The sequence below is a fragment of the Corvus kubaryi genome, unplaced genomic scaffold (genome assembly GCF_017639235.1).
Source record: "Corvus kubaryi isolate FWS band 111438036 unplaced genomic scaffold, C.kubaryi_AGA036_p1.0 split3-37344, whole genome shotgun sequence".
NCBI classification, from domain to species: domain Eukaryota; kingdom Metazoa; phylum Chordata; class Aves; order Passeriformes; family Corvidae; genus Corvus; species Corvus kubaryi.
The window spans coordinates 109,465-117,902 of record NW_024582088.1 but is presented as its reverse complement, the minus strand read 5'-3'; positions in this window follow the sequence as shown (position 1 = coordinate 117,902).

Below are 8,438 nucleotides of genomic sequence, written 5' to 3'. Positions count from 1 at the left end.
ATGTTATCCGCGCACATCCCAAATCAGTGATCAGTATGTCAAACAAGGAAAGAAGAAGATACTGTGTAAAACATTTTCAGGTTTATTTTAAGCAGGCTTTTGCTGTCAGCTAGCACCTTTTGGTTGGCCCTCAATTGCCATAGGACACTTACTTTTTCTTCGGTTTTTCCCTTTTTCTTTTCATTAATTCAAAGGAAATGAAAAAAAAGCCTGCAGCCTCACAGCATCCCTGGAGCTTGGGTACCACCACCAGAATCTGGGCAGAAGCCCAGATTTATCTGCCTGAGGCAAAAGACACAGACAGCCAGCCTCACTAGTGCTTGGTGGGCTCATTTCTTCATCCTCAAACCCAAGAAACACCCCAACCCTGCAAACACCATGCCTACAGCAATACCTACCTGGTTTACTGCCAGAGCCCTACTCCTGGTGCAGAACATGAGTTGGGAAATGCAGCTTCATGGAAAAGGCTTTTTCCTTGTGCTTCAGAGGCAGATCCCTGGAAAGCTGCAGTTGCTGCTGTGCGCTTCTGTGAGCTGGGCTGAATGGAGGCACCACAGGACAAGACTGTCCCACCCGCAGCAAACCCCGACTGAGTGAAGGGTCCCATGTCACACCAGCTGTGCTCACAAATCTCTGATTGGCTCTGTAGGAGCCACTGAGCTCCAGTTCCTGTCATGTAGCAATCCTGGAAAGCTGAGTAGACCTCACCTTCCACCAGGATCCAACCCCAGACAGAGTCAGGGCCAAATCAACGCCCGTTACCTCACCCTTTGCTGGCACACTCCAGCTCTGAAGCAGGGCTAAATGCCTCCAGGAATCTGGAAAAGCTATGGCTGCTCCACCCCAGAAGCATTCAAGGCCAGGTTGGACAGGAGAAACCTGGTCTAGTGGAAGGTATTTCTGTTCATGGCAGGGGATTGCAACTAAATTACCTTTAAGGTTTCTTCAAACCCAAAAAATTTTAGGATTCTGTGATTTACCATAACAACCCCCTTGGTTCCTGAGTATCCCCTGCCATCAACAGTGACTTCAGCAGCCACCTGCATGTTGCAGCACTGCCACCACCAGGAATGAAGTCAGGGACATTGTGCTCCAGAGTGGGCTGCCAATGTCTCTTGAAACCACATACTGGATAAAAAGCATGCAGCCCCCTCACAGCCCCCCCCACCCCATCCCCCTGCTCTCCCACCTCTGCCTGCTCTGCTTTCCAGAAAGCAGACTGGCTTCTCCTCCACAGCTGCAGCACTCAAGACATGGCCAGATCTCAGAGCTCACCAGGCTCACAGGAACCAAACCTCTTGGCTGCCAGGATGATGCCTGAGCAGTTTCTAAAAGTGGTGCCCAGCTCAGACACTCCCCAAGAGAAGGGAAGAAGCTGGAACAGGTTTCCAGGACAAGCCTTTCCCATGCTCTTAAGCTCCCACATACATCTAAGCATCTTCCCTGGACTCAGCACAGTCCTGCACCTCCAGAGCACACACAGGCTGGAAAGAAGGAGCTGGCTGCGCTGCCAGGCCATGGCTGAGGGGGCTGAAACACTCCTTGAGGGCCAAAGCAGTCACTTACCTTGCCTGGAAGACATCAGGTCTCAACTCCTGCAAGCTCCCAATCATTTATGTTTGTGGTTTTGCCCTGACTAGCCTCAGCTGCATTTAAAGGGAATTGCTTCCCACCCTATGCTGACCCTGGGATATAAGGAAGGTCCACAGCCCAGAATGGCACAGGCAGGTGACAGACAGCAAACAACTCAGAAACCACGAGGGAGGAGCCCATTCCACTATGAGCTCTGGGAAGCATGCAGCACTGTGCCAGCATCTCCACTTCCCCTTGGATACCCAACTGTGAAAGGTGGGAGGAAGATTTGGGAAACACACGATCCAAGCCAGGACTAGCTGCAGATCAGGAGCATGGCTTTTTGAAGGTTCCCACCTGATGGGAAGAGGAACACCATCAAAACAGGAGAGAATTATGAAGGAGGGGGCACGATACCCATGGGCTTCACTGTTGCCACAGCATCTAGCAAGAGAACCTCTGCTCCAATCTGATCCTCCCAAAGCACTCAGGAAGGGCCAAGAGGTGTGTTTCTCCTGGGGTAAGCTTCCTCCAGCTGTAACTATGTCATTGGGAGCATAGGGAGGTCATCACAGCTATGCATGGGACAGCAGCCTAAACGCAGGTCCTATACTAAATTCAAGGAAGATGTATGCAGCACTTCGCTTCCAACACCCCCATCCTTCCAGAGCTGGGTGTTGGATGAAGTAACCAACCTTTCCCCTCTGTGGAAAGAAACCCTCTCTCCTCCCCATGCAATTACAGGTACACTTCGGTGAGCACCATCACCCCAAAATAAGAGATGCTGATGCTACCCCACAAACTGAGCATTGGTAAGTCATCAGTGTCCTGCACTTGTGCAGAAATCACTTTTATCCAGAACAGAGAAGAGCTGGACTATCCAGCAGCGACATTTCCTGGGATGTCAGTGCAGGAACTGCAGATGTCTTATGTTTTGGTACAGCCCACCTGCTGTAGCTGCTCCCAGAGAAACGACCACCCACCAGACCCTTTGCACATAGGTCTGAGGTCACCCAGCAGGAGCCAGCACACAACCCTACACAGTATGTGTCCAACTCTGGATCAGGTTTCCAGGGACTGTAGAGACAGGACCAGTACATCCCTTGTACCATGGGGTTTAGGCTTCTCCCTCACACACTGAAAACATCACTCACACAGGCACTTCAGGCTGAGTTGCAGCACAAAGAGGTACAGGAGGGTGAGCAGATGCACACACACTTCCCACGTGTGCAGGCAGTCATTTGAGGCTGCACTACACAACCCTCAGCAGGGTCCTGATTTCTTCAAAACCAAAGAAAAGCTGGAAATTCAAAACTAACAGAAGTATTTTCACAGATGCATGAAGTCTGAAGGTCAGGAACTCAGGACATATCTAGTTTAATTTTATGTAGTTTATTCCAGCACAAATACTGATGGCAAGAGATTAAAGGTCATGGCAAACCTATGCTCAAGCCCATTTCTCATCAGAGCCCATGAAGAAGCCTGCTGTAGAGACCATAGTCTGCATTTTCCTGCTTCAGAACTCCACCCCCTCACCCTGGAACATGAGGCCACCTCCCATGCAGGAACCAACCTCTACGACCCTTACAGTCGATTCCTTTGGCACCTCATCAGGCTTTATTAGCAGCACCATGACCCAGGCACCGCTTCAGGTCACCCAGGAGGCCCGGAAGACTGCTGGAGTCGAGCCCACTATGTCCCACGCTGCGGGCTCCCGCTCCAAGGGTCGCTCAGGTCCGGAAGGTCCCATTGGCAGCAGAGGCTCTCACGAGCATGTGACGTCAGGAACACAGGACAAATTCCAATCTCAGCCCTTCTGTCGCAAACCACCAGAGGGCAGCTGGAAACGCACCATGGACAGGCACACACACGGTGAATATTCCCTTGCCCAGCTACTGCACCACAGGAACTAAAAAGATACCCCAGCGCACACACTGCCCTCCAGGGGCCAGGAGCTGCCCCCATCCCTGCCTCAGGGAAGCCCTCTGCCGACAGCCAAGAAGTGCCAGGGACCTGACAGTGTCCAAGAAGTGCACGGGGCCTGTGTCCAGCTGGTCCTTAGCTCTCAGGGCTCACAATGACAACTCAAACCAAAAACCTCCCTGGCATAAGGAAAAGAGTTTACTAACTTCCAGGGACCACTACATTAGGGGGTGATCAGATAAATATACCCCTTGGTTACGCTGACCCTCTGTCAAAGCAGAGCAGTAGGCAGAGGGTAGCAGCATCAGGATGGGTCTAAAAAAACACACAGTCTATACCCAAGAGAACCCACAAAATCAGACAGGAGACCTGATGCAGATCACGATTTTCCTTGCCCCTCATCCAAGCTCCTCCATCTCTGCTACTATCAATTTATTTTGCATTCAGGCTTTTTTCCTAAGCCCATGATGAGCTGTATTTTCATCTCACCTCACTGTAGCGAGGAATTGGTCAGTCAGCATCAGCTTCCACAGGAACTTCCAAAGGAGGGAGGACCCCTGGACTTGCCAGTGTGTTTACAGCGGGGCAGCAGGATCTCTAGCTAAGATAACCTTGTTGTTAAGCTCCAGCCTTTGCCAATGCTGCCAGCTTCTTGTACAATCCCGGACAAGTCATTTAGGGCAAAAGTACACAGAGAGCTCCAGCCAACTCCCAGATCACTGCTGCTTTTTTCCCAGGCTCGATTTCAGGAACTGATTCAGCCCATGAAAGGGACAGATCACCAACGGGACCAAGCTGACAAAACTAGCAGAAATTCACTAGTGCATTTCACTAGCTAGAACTTGTTTATACATCGTTTAATCAGTTCAGGATTATTCTTTGCAGTTTTTGAAGCAGTAATTTCCTCTTTCACGCTTGATCTTCTTAAAGAGGAACAACAGTGAGGGATATTTTTCAGAGAAAGCAGAGTGTGGGCTGCCAGGGGAAACAAAGCAAGACACCTTCCAAGCACAGCACCCCAGAAGCACCCCATGGAAAAGAGCCAGACAGAGAGAGAGAGAGAGGATGGTTCACATAAGATAAGGCAGCAGGAAGGCTGGGTCAGGTCAGTGCTGACAATGCTCTTGCAAGTACCACTCAGAGTCTGGTTTTAAAAGCAGGCAGCTGCTGCCATCTGCAAATCAAGAACTAGATGGTGGTCAAGTACCAGAGGACACTGCTGTCTCTTGGGAATATGACAAAATCATTGGTCTGTTTTAGCTGTGTGCAGCAGCAAGCAGCAGAGGCAGCAGGCGCAGATCCACCAAGCAAAACCAACTAGTAGCAACACTGAGATTTTGGGGGCCCTTCAAACTCCCTCCAGTCAGGCTCCAAATTCCATTCTCTACTGGAGGGCAATACACACTTACATTTCATCTAGTACAAATCCCACTAGCACACTCCAAAACCACTATGGGATGTGAAATAGAGCACATAAAGGACAGAAAACTCAGGAGATTTTTACATCAGTCCAATGTAACGCTAAAGCAGCTGCATAGCTGCATTCTGTCAAATTTCCTTTTCGGGAACCCCTTAGGACAGGAAGGGCAGACACACATAATCCAGGCAGAGACAGTGAAGCACAAAGGGAACCATCACAGGTCAGATGAACTAACACACTCTTTGGAAAGCCCTTCAAGGCCACTAACTGGGCATGTATGACAGTTTGTGTAATGCCACGAAACCAACTGCTCAGAAGCCTGGGTGACTCGGCTGTCTTGGGGAACATGCCATTGCTCCTGAAAGCTCTTCTCTCAGAGGTCCTATCAAATGTGCCCATCTCTCCTTACTTGATACCCTCCCCATATTTTAATTAGGGCTATACCTCACTATGTGTAATGCCCAGCACTGACAGCAAGATCCAGCACACTACTGGGAAGGAGAGGGAGGAGAAGAGTGAAAAACACAGCTGAGCAAAGGAGCTACCTTCTGGGAAAGTTGCAGAGCTCAGCCTGCCTCACTGATCTCCCAAACACTTCAGTAAAGATGACCCTTACTGCATCTGATGTTCAACAGAACCATTTCTTCCATGGCATAACAGTTTCCCATTCCTCCACAGGGAAACAGACAAGGGAGAACAAGAAAAGGCTCACGACTCCAACATGATTGCAGAGCACAGAAAAGCTTAGAGAGAAAAGACAGACATCAGTTTAACACAATCTTAGCACCAGTCTGCATTACAGCAGCCATGCAGAGTCCATGCCTGCACCAGAAGGTACAGAAACAGCAGGATTAGCTGAATCAGCTTAAATACAGAGGAAAATTTCCACATACCAATTAAATCAGCAAGGCAGGGACTGAGCATAGGGCATGCTTAAAATCATCATCTGCTCAGGAAAGCAACTGCTGCCCTGGAGCACTCTTCCCACCAGTAATCAAGCCTGGAATCCAGTGTCTTGGTCCCCTACAAGAGGCAGGGCTTTTTTCCACATTAACTACTTCCTATTTAGTCCTCAATTTCCGTATGTCAACTCCATTGACAACAGAACAGTGGGAAAACAAACTGATTCATGCTGTTTGTCACCACAGCACACAGGAGCTTACCTGATACAGCTATAGTGGTCACACTGTGGGCACGCTCCCACCTACTCCCTAACTCTCTATACTAGATCTGCTCTCCTACCTCCTCCCTTGCACTCTTTTTGGTATCAGCTTGACCCTGAAAAACAGGGTCCACTAGTTCATCAAGAAAGTATCGTGCAAGATGTCACATTTCCATGCAATTCCTGAATGTAACTGTCTCCCTGTACAGCTTAATGGAGCTGATGTTAAAGACGTGTGGGAACACACAGCCCAGACAGGGAAAGGAGATGATCCCTGCTTCAGAGACAACAAACAGCTGATGAAGTGCCACTTGCTTTGAGCAGCCAACAGAAGCAAGAAATTCGCTCACTACCTGATTAATACTAGGAACCAGAGATTCACAATGAGAGCCAACCAAAACCCTCAGATCACAAACCTAATCCTTGTGCAGGAAGAACTAGCTGTTCAGTAAGAGTTACATGAATAACCCAAAGATTTTAATAAGAAATTGCAGTGGCCCAGCTAATAAAACACAAAGCTGCTCTTCAGCCTCCATGCAGCCCTCAGTCCTTGGAACAAGTGTGATATGATTCTCAGGCATCTTCCCATTGGAGATGTTTGGCCCTTTACAGGGGACCCCATCAGCACACGTAAGGCCAACCTGGATGGGGCTTGGAGCTACCTGGTCTAGTGGAAGGTGTCCCTGCCCATGGCAGGGGGTGGAACAAGATGGGCTTTCAGGTCCCTTCCAACTCAAACCAGTCTTGGATTCTGGGATTTTATGTAACAGCTGGTTAAGCAGCCAGTCCAAACCTCATGTTCTGTTTGTGCTTATGAGCTACTACAGGTACCTCAGTAGCCCTCACAGGTGAGAGGACAACAACCCTGAGCCACAAGCACATCTGCAGAGGGAAATTCTCTGTCAGTAATGTGAGGAAATCCCAGCTCACAGCACAGACTGGCTGGCCATACCAGGATCAAAAAAGTGCCTCCAAGCCCTGTGCTCTCGAATCCACTAGCTGAAAGCGGCAGTTCCAAAGCGGGAAGCAAGTGGTGGATTTGCCTGCTTTTGCCAGTTTTTCATGCTTTCATACAGGAAGACAATCACCACAGAGCTCATTCAAGAACCTGGCAAGACAGAGCACATCTCATACATCTGGCCTCAGACAAACCTCTCTACCACACTCCAGCAAAAACCAGGCATAGGGTGAAATAGCTCAAGAGCTGTTTGAGCTTGTTTAACCAGTCGCAGGCCTGGGATAGCTATGTCCTAGCAGATCCAGGAAGCTATCAGGCCTCTGCAAAGCTAATGCAACACTAAGAAGAAGGAAACAGCATCACTCCTTGAAAAGTACGTTTTCATCATGTAGTGCCTCGGGGATTCCCTCCAGAGCCAAGTTTAACCTTGTGGCCCTGATTTAACAGAACAGACTTTATTGCTTAGCCAAAAGTGATGCCTTGAGGACTGGCACAGATCACTGCCATGAAGATGTATGCAGAGGGACCACTTAAGGACATATCCAAGACAGAAAAGGCTTGACAGGATAACCCTGAAGAAGTCATAAAGGGTTCTCCCTCCACTCCAAAGGCAGTTTCCTGCAGGCAATCCCTTGGTCTTGCTGATATTTAGACATAGGAATTAGGATTAGCTGTCACAAGGTGCAGAAGCTGTAAGAACAGCCACCAAGACGTACCAGCAGAACCTTCTCCAGGAAGCCCAGAGTTCCAGCCAAACCTCCCCACAGAAGGCAGCAATTAAAACTGAATTGCAAAGTTGAACAGCAGCACTAATCACTATGAAAAGTGGAAAACCACACATTTTACACTAAGATTTGGGATTAGAGTACCCAAAAATCAGCTTCTTAAAAGAAAAGTGAGGCTCCTTCTAATGAATTTTAATAAATGCAAGTTATTATCAACAGTGTAAGACTTCACTATTCTTCTGGAGCATGAACTTTATCATGGTGTGATAAAGTGTATGCAGTTCTGGGATAGGTAGATGTCATTTGTCCCTTTAGGCTTTCTGCTATCCACCCATGAGGGCGGAGCAACAGGAAACCTCTTGACAGAAGAGGTGCAGGAGCCCAATAAGCCCCAAAAGCCAGCTTTTACTATTTGGGAGCATGCACACTGAGTATTTCTTTCATTAAAAACTAACAAACCCTCTCTTCATAGGGGTCTGACAGCGAAGATGTTGCATCAAAGATTAGAGCAATTTTGACTGGACTGCGGCCAGAAGCAGACTGACAAGGATTAAACATTAAGGAAAGACCCGAGCTAGCTTGCAAGGAGGAGAGTGGGGCTCACAAGGGATAAAGCCAATATTTACAAGTGCTTCACACTCAGGAGAAAGGCAAAGGAAATAACTACCCTCAGGCAGG